Below are 14,558 nucleotides of genomic sequence, written 5' to 3' on the forward strand. Positions count from 1 at the left end.
AGAGGAAGAAGTAGATACTATGAGAAAAGAAGAATTGAGTGAAGGAGAACTAAGTGGTGATCGAAAGGTGAAAAGAAAGAGAATAGCAACTTGACGATACACAGGTCCTGAATGGGTGTATGCAGCTACTAATGAATGGCAACACAAGTTTATGTCTTTTAGTTTTGATAGAGAGGTTCCGAGTCAGTATTTTGATGTAACCTGATGGTGAACAGGAGCTGAATTGTTGAACCAATCTGAAAATATATTAAGAAAAGAGACTGTTGAAAATAAACTGAAAGAGATATTGATAACCTGATTTGACATTAAAAACCGGATGTGACAAGCTGATAATCAATTTTGACAAAGGAAAGGGGTTCCTGGATGCAAGACTGAACTGCAAGAGAAGACTTTTATTCCTATTTTTGATTTATGCTGCACTGTATAAGAAGTTACTTCTGCTTTATGATTTTTTACAGATCATGGCTGAGTTAAATAACCACGTTAGGAATGCTAGGCACTGTAAATATATGAGCATTGGATTGGCGATTATGTGTGGAGTTTAGGTTATAGTGGTGATAGTGGGAATGTCTGTTCTTGATGTGAAAGGAGCTAATCGTACTTCTGCTTCTAAGACTATTACACTAACGGCTTTAGAGAAGTTTAAGCTAGATGATAAATATTTGCATAATTACACTAACGCTCAAGGAGAGCTTTCTTCTAATGTCTTCTATCGCTTGTTGAGTGAATATGTTGAGACAATGGATGCAAGGGATTGCCTTATGTGTGCGCAGATTCCTTCATCAGTAGAGGAAGGAGTTACGTACCACAGTCTTCCATTAACGTATGGAATAAGCTGTAGTCTGCTACTAACAAGGTTCTATGACCAAGAGTATATTCAATATTTTTAATCCAAATATGATATGGTGTTTTCGTTTGTTCCTATTATTGGGTATTTGAGTAGAGTAGCTAAGGATCATGATATAGTATTGATTAGAGGATTCTTTGAGCCTACACTAACATTTGGAACTGCATATGCGCATAAGAACAATCTCACATGCTTGCTTACACGTTTAGAGAAGAGCTTCATAGGGCATACTGATGACAGGAGAAAGGCGTTAAAGGAGAAGTTAGAAAAAGGGTTAGAGAAAATAACTTATAAGAATGACTATGCTAATACTGCAATTAAAACACAAGGGAAACTAGCACTGGATGCATTACACGTAGGGAAGCTTTGTATATATAGGCCAAAATCATGCACTGACACTTTATTTGTGGGTACGAGTGAATGTAGGCATGTGTTTTTGTTTCAGAGTAAGTGGACCTTTATGTTGAATGGTCAGGACTCTGCGATTCCGGGTAGCTATTATATTTGTGGACTTAATGCTTATTACCGTCTTCAAGAGGATGGTATGGGACATGTTATTTGGGGATAGTGTTCCTAAAGATTTATCAGATAGACGACTTAAAGAAGTTCCCGAAATTGACTGAATTACATCATAAGCGACAGGAGGGAATCCTCTTCTGCAGTTGTAGGAGATATATTTGGTGCAGTGATTCTTTTACTGGGAGTCATCCTGAACTTGATCAAGATACAAAAGTGGTCTACTATTGTGGATAACATGCTGACAAATTTTAGGAATACTCCTGATAGATACTGAATTGGTTGCGGATAGAGCTATGACTCTTCAAAATCGTCTTGCGTTAGATATCCTTCCAGCAAAGGATGGCGGAGTCTGTAAAATGATTAGCTCTAGGCACTGCTGTTCTTATATCCCTAGCAATAGTAAAGAGAAAAGAGACTTACTTACTAACTTGACTAACTCAAGTAAGGATTTGAAAGAACTGAAGGAACCAGCTGTTTGGGAAAAAGTTGGAAAAGGATTTCTTTCAGTGGGAAATTGGGTTAGTAATATTTGGAATGGGGTATTATTAAAAATCATGCAGGGAATATTAATTGTGATTGCTTGCATATTAGGATTATGGGGTTCATGTAAATTGTGTCAAAAGATTAAACTGAAAAGGTTTAAAAATAATCAGAGGAGGGAAGAACGAAACAGGGAAAGAATTTATAGGGAAGATTTGAGAAGAAGACAAAATACAGAAGTAATAGAGTTGTGAAAATTATTGATGGTAAAGTAGTGTGATGACATATTTAGTCATCAGAGGAGGGATTGTTAACGCAAATATATTAATTAGAATTTTTTTAATGAATGTTTATGTATTTTGAATAATGAAAAATGTAGAAAATTATTAATGTAGAAAAATAATGTGCACGTTTGAAAATGTGCCCTTGAAGAGTGGCTACCAAGATTCATGAATTATATTAAAAAGAGACCAACATATGTGGAACATTGCAAAATGTATAATAATAATGTAGTAGTATGTCATATTGAGAGATATAACATATGTTTTGCATTATATTGTAGAACTTAACTTAGCCAAAGTTGTGGCCTAGTTTTACCAGGCCTCATGCAGAAGCTGAATATTAACGTTCAATGTAGAAATGCTGATGTGCTGAACTGACCGTGAACTGCTCGTTGTTTAATAAAATCTGCTCAGCTAGAATTCTTTGCGTGAACCGACAGACAGGAGCTGATGGAATCAAAATTTGTATCAAGGACTGTGTAAAGCATTCAGAGTGTACTTTCCCAGGACTTGAACAATAGAGACACTGACTGGAGAAGAAGATGCAACATTTTCGATACCTGATGAGCCAAATGATGAGAACATCGTACAGCGAACCAATCAACAATCTGAGAACTATGTAATATTAGAATTCAGAGATTTGAATTAGGGAATTTATTGTTTAGGGTAAAATTGTGTGATTAATTGACCAATTAGGAATTAGGGGATAGTCTGGGTGACTTTGATATAATGACGTGACAAAAGGGGAGAGTTCAGATGTTAAGTGCAGATGTCCGGAGAGAGACTACGAGATAGAAGAGATTTGAGATTCTGGTTTTGGTCTCATACTCTCTAAGGGGAGAGCCTGATGCAATGCTGATCGATTGATGACCTGAAGACCAAGACTGACTTTGTTGCCGATCCATACCGTGGATAGGTAGCTATGACAATGTGACTGAATGTCTTTTATGCCTTTTCTTTCTAGGTACCAATTGCACTCTCTAATAGTTTTTCTTTTAGCTAGATGTTTTCCAAATTCATGTTTTAAATTGTTTTGCATGAAGTCCCACATGCTAATGCTAATCTGGGTTAGACAAGAGGGTTTATTCTAAGACAGTGACGTCTACAGTGACAAATGATTGACGGACTGATTTGCTGAACTCTGCTACTCATGCTGACATATTCACCTTTGATTCATATGTTGATTTACGCCAATGCTTTAGAATGTATTCTGTCTCATGTTTTGATTAGATTATGTTATTGGAGGTTACTAATGAATTAATTTGATCTGATTTGAATAAAGTTTGAAATAATCTCATGACTTAGTATTGTAACTAATAGGGAAATAAAATTGCTAAACCGTATATTGAGTTGTGGTTATTCATGACTGAAATGCCATGGTGTGATGCTATTAACTGCTGATTAATGATTTGCTTAAAGGTTATTGATTTGTGTATTGATTATTGGGAGACATTGGTTACACCGTAGCTAGGATACTCCATGCGAATCAAAAGGTTCATCAACCTAGACTCGTCCCCTTACAAGTTTACTTATTAAGGACCAGGTGCGCTAACAAGCTCTTGGTCAGTGTGTCAGCCATCCGTGGCGTTCAGGTCATGCCACCAGTTATAAGCTATTTAAAGCTGCAATTTTAGGAAAAGTTTGTATTTTTGCTAGATAGTTCTTCACTACACCTTAAAGGTATTTCATAACTATTTGCCTGCTTCCCAGAACTACTGTTTCTGGTGTCATCTTGAGGGGACAGGTGATTGACAACATGGTGTTGCCCCCTGTCCGTCCTCTACTTTAGAACCAGCTGTTTTCCTTTTTTTAAGTTTTGAAGAGGTCGTTTCCATCGGCGCAATTTAGAAATATCTTTCATCTAGTTAAAAATGAGTTTTCTAATGCTGGTCCCTTTACAATGGTGGAGCAGAAGGTTTTATTTACTGTTATGTCAGTAGCCTTCTCGTTTTTTTACAGCACTGAATGCTATCCTGCATAGCACTTTTTGTGCATTGGAATTTAAAAATCAACCATGTGAATTTTTTTTTATTAATTTATGCCAAAATAAGTAAATCAGTTGTTAAATATAATAGAACATGGCAAAAGTTCCGTCTAGCATGAAACGTCAAGAAAGGCTCTTTAGAAAGCTCGGTCACTTTATTAACTGGCCACTGCTATTGATTGCATCATTAATTGACTTTTATGTCTACATACTGATTTAAGATTGCTGTTTTAATATGTGTATCTTTACAATAAACTAATACTCTGTATTGATTTACCTTTGATACTACGTAATAAAAAGTTTAAAAAGTAAAAAAAAAAAAAGAAAAATAAGTTAAAGGCCACTGTAAAGGAGTGACTCCCATGGATTGTTTTCTGAATTGTTGTAGGAGATGGTGCATTTTAAAGCACTTATTTACCGCGCTGTAGCCCCGCAGCATGGGACGCACTTACTGGAGGTTGCGGAAACCGAGGGGAGCATGTACAATGGTATCCAGCATTCTTTGTGCCTGGAGGCATTTCCTCCTCTGTCAGCTGGCTACATTTACCATGCTGTAGTCCTGCTGCATGGATGCACTTACTGGAGTCTGCAGAGACCGGGGGGAGCCTGTACTACGGTAACCAGCATTCTTTGCACCTGGAGGTGCTTTTTCCCCTATCAGCTGGCTACATTTACCATGCTGTAGTCCCGCAGCCCGGGATGCACTTACTGGAGGCTGTGGAGACCGAGGGGAGCCTGTACTATGATAACCAGCATTCTTTGCACCTGGAGGCACTTCCTCCCCTGTCAGCTGGCTACATTTATTGTGCTGTAGTCCCGCCACATGGGATGCACTTACTGGAGTCTGCGGAGAAAGGGGGGAGCCTGTACTATGGTAACCAGCATTCTTTGTGCCTGGAGGCGCTTCCTCCCCTGTCAGCTGGCTACATTTACCGCTCTGTAGTCCCCCCCCCATGCGGGACACACTTACTGGAAGCTGTGGAGACCGGGGGGAGAGCCTGTACTACAGTAGCCAGCATTCTTTGTGCCTGGAGGTGCCTCCTCCCCTGTCAGCTGGCTACATTTACTATGCTGTAGTCCTGCTGCGCAGGACACAATTACTGGAGGCTGCGGAGACCCAGGGAGCGTGTAATATGGTAACCAGCATTTTTTGGGCCTGAAGGTGCTTCCTCCCCTGTTTACTAGCTACATTTACCGCGCTGTAGTCCTGCAGCGCGGGACCGTCTTACTGGAGACTACAGAGACTGAGGGGAGCCTGTGCTATGGTAACCAGCATTCATTGCATCTGGAGATGCTTCCTCCCCTGTCAGCTGGATACATTTACCGTGCTGTAGTCCTGCAGCGCGGAATGTGCGGACCCATCTTCGACCATCACCACCCAGAGGAGGCCTGGCTGGGCCACACTTTTTTTTTTACCATCGCTTGACTTAGGAGGTACTTTGTTTTTGTGGCCTATACTTGTTTTTGTTATGTTGTTTGTGCTTTAGAGTAAACTTATTTAGTAAGCCTTTGGCATTTGGTCTTGTGCCATTGTTTTGCCTCAAGTTGGCGATGGGCAGGAGAAAGCCACTTGTCAGTTGTGTTAACCCACGTACACCCACTCCCAAAACTATAGATGGCTTTTAGCAAAGGACTGTGGGAGTAGTGAACAAAGAAATGTAGCTGGCCAAATGCAGGTTGCCCCTTTCATTTCTTGATTTGGCTGGTCAAGCTCTTCCTATGACAAGTGACTCTAGCCAGTCTGTACGGGCGATGGGCCCGGAGAAATTGCCTGGGGGTAGTGACATTTTTGGTTGTTTTTCCCCCCATTAGCGACCCAGGCTATGGCATGGGGGAATTTATTGTCCATGGCTCCATAGGCTGATGAAGAGGTGGTGCAGGTCAAGGATGAGGGTGGAGGAAGAAAGAGGAAGAGAGTGGACCCCGTTAGCAAGTCTAAACATCCCCGTGGGAATACCTCTAGATCTCCACCTGGTGCTGGCACTGGTGTGGGTGCTAAGGAGAAAGTTAAGAAGGATACTCTATTTGAAGCCCTGATAAACAAACCAATTGCCGTTCTGGATGGCAAACTGGAACCGTTATCTTCTAGGCTTTGTGCCATTGAACAGAAACTTTCAGAATTGCCACCAATAATTGCCCTGAAGAGGCCTTCTGTGCCCACCACTGCGCCTCCACCCCTTTCTCAGCCAGGAGTTACAGTAGTTCCATTATTGCTGGCACCAACTTGCAGCGGGAACAGTCGAGTGACCATTGCTCCATGTTGTTCTGCTCCGAGTTGTCCCTCCTGAGATTACCTCCTGGTTCAGACTAGGTCAGGATCCTCATGTGACATGATTCAAATAGGGGCTTTGGTGGACCTGGGTGTGCGGGCATGTGAACGGAGTGTGCCCCCGTGGCTGGGTCCTCTAGGGGGCCACTGGGGCCGAACATTACAGCTACTCGGGGGATGAAGAAGAATCTGTTGCCGCAAATCTAGTCCATATTGATTTGCTGCAAGAAGCAGCTCTGTATGTTGTAATCTTGGGGAATGTGCCTCCCTTAAAATCTGGGGCATCGGAAGACCATCAACAGCTGAGGAATAAGGTCATGCATTGGCTGCAATTGTACTCACCGCATTGAAGGGAGGTTGGGGGGTAGATCAATATGGCCAGGAGGGTGAACTGGGTTTGAAAGGTGCCAAAATCTCTGAAAGGGGATTGTGTCATAGCTAATTTGAACTGTCCCCTGGTTGCTGGCAGTATCCTGGCTTCGGTGTGTTGTTCAGGATCTGCCCTCCCTCCAACCTCTATTGTAGCCCTTTCTCTGTTTTTTTCTATAGATATAGTAGGACTAGCCAAGTTTATCCTCTTTTGCGGCATTAAGGTTAACGGAGGTAGAAGGGGCGAGGGTGTGTGAACCCCTAGGGCCATAATACTGTGCCTACTGGAAATAGATTCACCCCGCTATCTGCCCTTGATGCCTGTGATTGACTTATTGCCTGGGGATCGCAACAGTGTGTGGCCTCGGGGGAGTCTTTGCTGAATGGCCCCCAGAGGGTAGGTAAAAAATTGTGGTCCCTCTTATCATGGAACCTAGCTGGGATCTATCAGAAATTGCTGGATCCGGATTGGGGGTTATTTATTGATAAGCATGATATTTGTGTCTCCCAGGAGACCTGATCTTCTGAGCCTTGAAATTGGCTGCAGCTATGCAAGTTTTTTTTGCCCCGCCGTCCGGCAGCGTGTTTGTTGATTTGGGATAGAAATTCACTGGCATGCATTATTACCATATTGAGAGGGATTACACCTGACTTGTTAGGTCTTCTATTGTGTAAGGATGGTGTCAATTTCTATCTTTACAATGTCTATAACAGGTCCCTTGGAGCAAACAAGGAATCTCCCACTCTTACCACCCTAGATAATCTATTGACTAAACTGCCCCATAATGCGTCAATATGGCTTGGATTCTAATGTGACATTAGAGCCGCTGGATTCCTGCATGTTGGCTATTTCTGAGGAGGAGGATACTTTGTGGGGAATCCCTAAATTAGGCATCCAGAAGGGAAAGAAATCCTCGACCTTGGCTTTACAGGCTGCTGGGCATCACTCTGAGAGTGGGACTTAAGGCCTGCAATGGAAGGGCGTTGTCCGATCAAGGCAGTGCTGTGACCTATAACCGTTTGAATTGCCCAAGCAGGATTGATTATATATTTCTATCATTGAATCTTTAGGCTTACTTGGGTGATATGTCTGTACTGCAGAGGGTGAATAGTGACCATAACACCTTGAAGTTAGAAATTAAGGGATTGCTTGCTCCCAATCTAGCTGTTGGGAAGTCTAATGTTTTGGGGGATGTTGTGCTTTCAAATAACAAGAAGGCCCTCAAATGGGAAAATGTGCAGGCCAATCTCAACATTGTGGAACAGGTCTATGCTAGTGTGGGTAACACTTTAGTCCTGATGAAATAATTATTGGATGAAGGTGAAGCCCCAAGTCTTATGATGAATATGCACAAGGATGTTTTTGCCGGTTTGAGAGTTCTGTTTTCAAAGGGAGTATGGAGCCCGGCAAGGTGCGTCCTCAAACAGCCTTCATGGTATAACGATAATTGCAGGGCTGCGAAAGCATTGCTTTTGGCTTACATTAAGGCACGTGGAAGTGCAGAATTTCAGAGGCCTGGAAAATGTATAAGAATGAGCTGTAACTAGCTTATAACGACTGGTAGACAGGAGTCTGGGCAAATCTAATGCATGCAGCTAGGAAGGGGGACTCAAAAGCCTTCTGGACTATTGTTGCTCATGGTAGTAGGAACTTGACAACTGCTGTAACCTTTCATGTTGAGCCTTGTAAGTGGGTTGCCATGCCCCCTTGCTGTTGTTGTTTGATCATGTGGCTGGCAGCCATTTTGTGCATGCAGCCAGTGCCCTCCCTTTGCCACAGGCGTGCATGTGTTCTTTGTCATGCCTCCTTGCTCCATGTTGTTTGACCATGTGGCTTGCTGGCAGCCATTTTGTCCATCTAGCCAGTGTACCTTGCCATAGGCGTGCGTGTGCTCTTTGCTTGCCATTCCTCCTTGTTGTTATTTGATCATGTGACTGGCAGCCATTTTTGTATTCAGCTAGTGTCCCTCCCTTTGCCTTAAGCTTGCATATGCTCTTTGATTGCCATGGCTCCTTGCTGTTGTTTGACCTTGTGGCTGGCTGGCAGCCATTTTGCCCATCCAGCATCCCTTGCCATAGGCTTGCATGTGTTCTTTGTATGCCATGCCTTCTTGCGTCATATTGTTGTTGTTTGACCATGTGGCTGGCTGGCAGCCATTTTGTCCATACAGTCAGTGTCTCTTGCCGTAGGCTTGCATGTGTTCTATGTTCTCCATGCTTCCCCTTTGTTCCTTGTTGTTGTTGTTGTTTGGCTATGTGGCTGGCTGGCAGCCATTTTGTGCATGCACTGTGCAGCCAGTGTGTCTTTGACATAGGTATACATACAAACATCGTTAATTATTGATCATTTAATTTTTAAGTTTCTATTTTAATTTTTATTGTTAGTTTTATTTTTTATGCCATTTTTATTTCATTGTTTTAATGTTTTTATTTTAATTTTTATATTGTAGTTTTTTATATTTTTGTATTTTTTACTTTTTAACTGTTTTTTATTTTAATTTTCAATTTCTTTTTTATTAAAATTTTTCTATATTTGTTTTAATAGTTTTTAATTTTTATGTAATTCTTTATTTTACCTTGATCCATCCATCCACATCCATCCGAATCATTCCATTCCATTCCTCCATTTATCCATCCACCAACGATGCACAGCTGCACTACAGCATTCCATTTCTTTGGTGTAATTTTGTTTCCTCCAGGACACCCTCGCAGCGGAGCACTGCAGACAAATCAACAGAATAACTCATTTTGTTAATAATTATTTCATTTTCCCTGGACCACCTTGCCACCATAGGTTATTTAAAGGATTATTCCAATTACCCATGCACCTCTCTCTGACTACCCAGGTGTCTCCTTTAAAACAGATGGAGAGCAAAGAGCTAGATCTGCCTGTTGTGCTGTCTGATTTGAAATGTAATTTTTTTATGGTGTGGTTTGACTTTACAATGTTTGATTAAATAGGTATATTACATAAGTTACCAACCGCACTAAGGCCCATATTTATATTTTTTTAGCGCCGCATTTGAGCTGCTTTTTGACGCAAAAGCGGTTCAAGCGTAAAAAACACAATTGTACTTTGTAAGTTTGCACCACTTTTGTGTCAAAAAATTATGCAAAAGCAGCACAAAAAAAGTATAAATATGGGCCGGCAGAGTGCGGGAGATGCCAGGTGGGGCACGGGAAAAGGAACGTTTCAGAAAGCCTTAGAATCATGGAAGGGTATGATGACGATGATGACGATGAACCAGTCATTGTGGAAGCTGGCACACAGGGGTCCAACATCACTATCCAACCTGCTTCGAGGGATGTGGCACAGGCAGTGCCCCTAGCTCCCATATTTGTAAGGTCCCAGGAGAGATCTGCACCAACCTGTACCTCAGTTGAAGTATGCACTGCAAAGAGGCAATCAACATACCCACTTACCTCCAGTTCTTCTTCAGGCATTGGCAGTGGGTAATGAGAAAGTACTCCTCCCCAGTTTGGGACTTTTTTACGATTAGCAAAAAGGAGGAGAACATTGCTATATCCTTCATTTATCACGCAAGTGTTCATCGAGGTAAGCCATGTTCACATTATGGCACTGGAGGCCAGACGACCCATATGAAAAAACATCACGGAATCCTGTGGGAAGAGCACCTTAAAAAAATATCTCAGCGTGGTAGAAGTGGTTAAGGTGAGCCAGGAAACATCAGCTACAACTGGTCAAATCACGGTGGAAGGTGAGGAAGAAGGGGGTGACATCATCCTCACGCATACCAACCCTGTCCCCAGCAGTGCGCCAGAATCACCCACCTCAGTAACCCCACAATGGCACATGAAGACTCAGAGTCAGATGGAGACACCACAGCACGCAGTGACTGCACCATGACGCTCATTGAGTCTACCACTACCTACATCTGAAAAGTCGCCTGCGTCAGGGCCCCACAAAAGAAGAAAATCCAGGCTACAATTATGGGCATGTTTAGGCAGGAGGGGCCTTACGACCACCCAATGGCACGTTTGTACAATGGGAAGCTTGCAAAAATGTTAGCGCTAGACCTCCTCCCTTTTTGTGGCAGCCCTCTGCTCGAAATGGAAGGTTCAAAGTTTTTCCAGAGTTGCTGTTCCAGCACTGCATAACAATGTGATACAATTGGTTGAACAAGCTTTGCAGCAAAGTGTTGTCCATACTATCCACCTGACGACAGACATGTGGACCAGTTGTCAGGTGACTAATTACTTGTGCATCACATCATGTTAGATCTCTCTTCAGGGGGTAAAGGAAAAGGTATCTGCAGGTCTTGGCCCTGAAGAGATTTGTAAGAGCATTCAGCTGCATTCAACAGTAGCCATGTTTGCCATGGAGAAGTCATACACGACTGCAAACATCTTGGAGGAATCTAATAGCAAGGTGTCACAATGGCTGCAACCCAGAGGTCTTCAAGGTGGATTTGCTGCACTGGACAATGACAGTAACTTAGTTAAGGCCATGGCAGATGGTGGCTATTTCAGGGTCCTGTGTGTGGCGCACTGCATCAACCCGGTTGTTCAAGACTTTCTTAAAAAAGAAAACATAGGCCCTCATTATGACATTCGCGGTAAATGCCGGTTACCGCTGTGCTGACGGCCGGCAACTTACCGCCGCACTGGCGAATATCTGTTCACCATATTATGGCACACACACACGAATCCAACAGAATACAGCCATATGCACAAATCTGCCAGACAAAAGGTCAGTGATAAACTGGCAGTCCCAAAACCCACACCACTACGCCAACAGAACAACGCCCATCACATTATGACCCACGAATCACCACGGCGGACATTCAATGGCGGTAAACCATTGGTGGTGCATACCGCCACGCTAAGAATGGACACCCACAGACAAAACAACACCACACTGGCCAATTCAAACAACACTCACCTTATACCCATACACACACCCCACCCCCACACCACTATAAAACACACACCCACATTACCCACAACCCTTTACCAACAACCATTGCCACCACGAGACTGAGAAGAAGAGCACAGAGACAGCTAGACACACACACCACTCACACCCATACACCCCTCATGTACTCCACATTGCACACCCCAACATATTACCCAACACACCCTCACCAACACACATCACATTACACCCATGGCACCACAAAGGCACCCCCGTTTCACTGAGGAAGAGTTAAGGGTCATGGTGGAGGAAATCGTCAGGGTAGAGCCACAACAATTTGGAGCACAGGTGCAGCAGATATCAATTGCAAGGAAGATGGAGCTATGGCGGAGAATCGTGGACAGGGTCAACGCCATGGGACAGCACCCAAGAACAAGAGACGACATCAGGAAGAGGTGGAACGACCTACGGGGGAAGGTACATTTCATTGCAGCAAGACACCAGCTCGCTATACAGAGGACTGGCGATGGACCCCCACTTCCTCCCCCACAACTCACAGCATGGGAGGAGCAGGTACTGGCAATACTGCATCCTGAGGGTCTGGCTAGAGTTGGAGGAGGACTGGACACTGGTAAGTCATCTTTTAACACTTATCACCCCCCACACCTGCATGCCCTCAACACCCTCACCCTCACTCCCATCACTCCACTCCATCCCATTGACTCCACCATCACATCACACTAATCCCAATGCCAAGCCCTGCATGTTGTACCAATGCATGGACACCCCTCTCAGCCCTGCATGGAAACTCATCACCAAAGCATGCACAGCATAGGGAAACTATCATAACCACTATACACCAACATACACAAGCAAAAGCTGTCAGGGAAACAACAACCATAGAGGGGAAGCTACAGATGTCAGACACCTGAAGCATAATACATCATTTACATCTCCACAGGTACCCCAGCTATTTTCACTGGAGAGGAGGTGCCACCACTATCCAGTCCCCCAACAAAAAAGGCCCACAGGGATAACAGTAACTCTGGACTTCAGGATCGGGATGATCTACCTGGCCCATCAGGGACCACTGGACAGTCGGTTACCCAAGCACAGTCACAGACCATCACAGAGCCTTCCCCATCAGAATCCAACACCACAGCACCCACCCAGCGTACCCACACCTCTGTCCTCAGGACACGTCAATCAGCAGTGTGCCCACCTGTACAGGGACCCCAGGCCACACCTCATACACAAGACAATCAGGGACCTAAGGTCAGTGGCAGTGGGCACACCGTTCAGGGGACAGAGGCACAGGCCAACAGGGACACTGGGAGGACTGCTGTGTGCCAGGGGGAGGACAGGAGCAGGGAACCGACTCCTAGATCCTGGGAGCCTACCAACATTCCCAGGACACGATGGGCCAGATCCTAGACAACGTGCAAGAGAACAGGCCGCTGCAGGAGAGACAGTATCAGGGGATCAGGGAGTACTTGCAGGCCATTAACACCACCCTGGTCTCCATTGCAGGGGTGCTGGCAGACATGGCCAACATCAGGAGGGAGGCAGTGTTACACCAGCTGGTCCCTACAAGTAGCCAGTCATCTGAACAGCTCTCCACTTCCGCTGCCGCTAGTGACCAGGAGGCCCCGCCACAGGACCAACAGGCCACCAGCACCCCTCCCCCTGCAGACAGTGAACCACCCCGCAAACATTCCCTGTGAACCAGACAGAAGCCAAAGACACTTGCCAAGACCACCGCCAGGAAATTAGACTCTTCTGATTGTTCCCCTTGTGTCCCACTCAGTCACCTTGTCCACCTTGAACTGCCATTGCACCCCCTCCTATGACCCCATGGATACTGCACCTGTGCTACAAACAGACTGGAACAATAACCTGGAGTTTCCTCCAACATCACCCCATTCCATTGCACCCTTGGATAAAATTTGACTACTAGTATTTCATGTATTGCAAATTAGTATTGATTGAAACAGCTACAACCATTGCACATGAACTTTACATAGAATGAGAATAGAATTAATGACCTGTAGCTGGCTGTTGTGATCACACCAGGAGAATGTGTCATATCCCCAACATCTGCAAAATGAATATCCAGAGGTAACAGTAAGTAGGGCAAATAAGTGGGTAATGCCAGCATGGTAATGCCACACAGAATACCCCAATAGTCATAGAAATGTGAAGTTGCACTGTCTCACCAGTGTGTCATTGGAAGTACTGACATATCACAGATGTTTTGTTGTCCACATCCTCATCTCTGCCTCCTCATCCTGACTGTCCTCAGGATCCACTGCTGCCACAGCGGCATCACCAGTCTCCTCCTCCTGCAGAAAAGGTACATGGCGTCTGAGGGCCAGGTTGTGCAACATGCAGCATGCCACTACTATCTGGCAGACCTTTTTGGGTGAGTAGTAGAGGGATCCACCTGTCAGATGGAGGCACCTGAACCTGGCCTTGAGGAGGCCAGAGGTCCTTCCAGTGATCCTTCTGGTTCGCCCATGCGCCTCATTATAACGTTCTTCTGCCCTTGTCCTGGCATTCCTCACAGGGGTCAGCAGCTATGGCAGATTTGGGTAACCAGAGTCACCTGCAAATGTTGAGGGACAACATTTAGCCACACACTATCCTATATGGCCAACAACATAGGCATACACAACATATACTGGGTGGGAACCAGGGCTCACCTATTAGCCACACCCTGTGCCTCTGTAGTTGGGAAATCACATTTGGGATGCTGCTATTCCTCAGGACAAAGGCATCAGGCACTGACCCAGGATACTGAGCATTGACGTGGGAGATGCACTGGTCCGTCAAGCACACCATCTGCACATTCATGGAGTGGAAACTCTTACGATTCCTGAACACCTGTTCATTCTGGCGAGGGGGTACAAATGCAATACTGTATGTGTTCCGTC

The sequence above is a fragment of the Pleurodeles waltl genome, chromosome 9 (assembly GCF_031143425.1).
Source record: "Pleurodeles waltl isolate 20211129_DDA chromosome 9, aPleWal1.hap1.20221129, whole genome shotgun sequence".
Lineage (NCBI taxonomy): Eukaryota > Metazoa > Chordata > Amphibia > Caudata > Salamandridae > Pleurodeles > Pleurodeles waltl.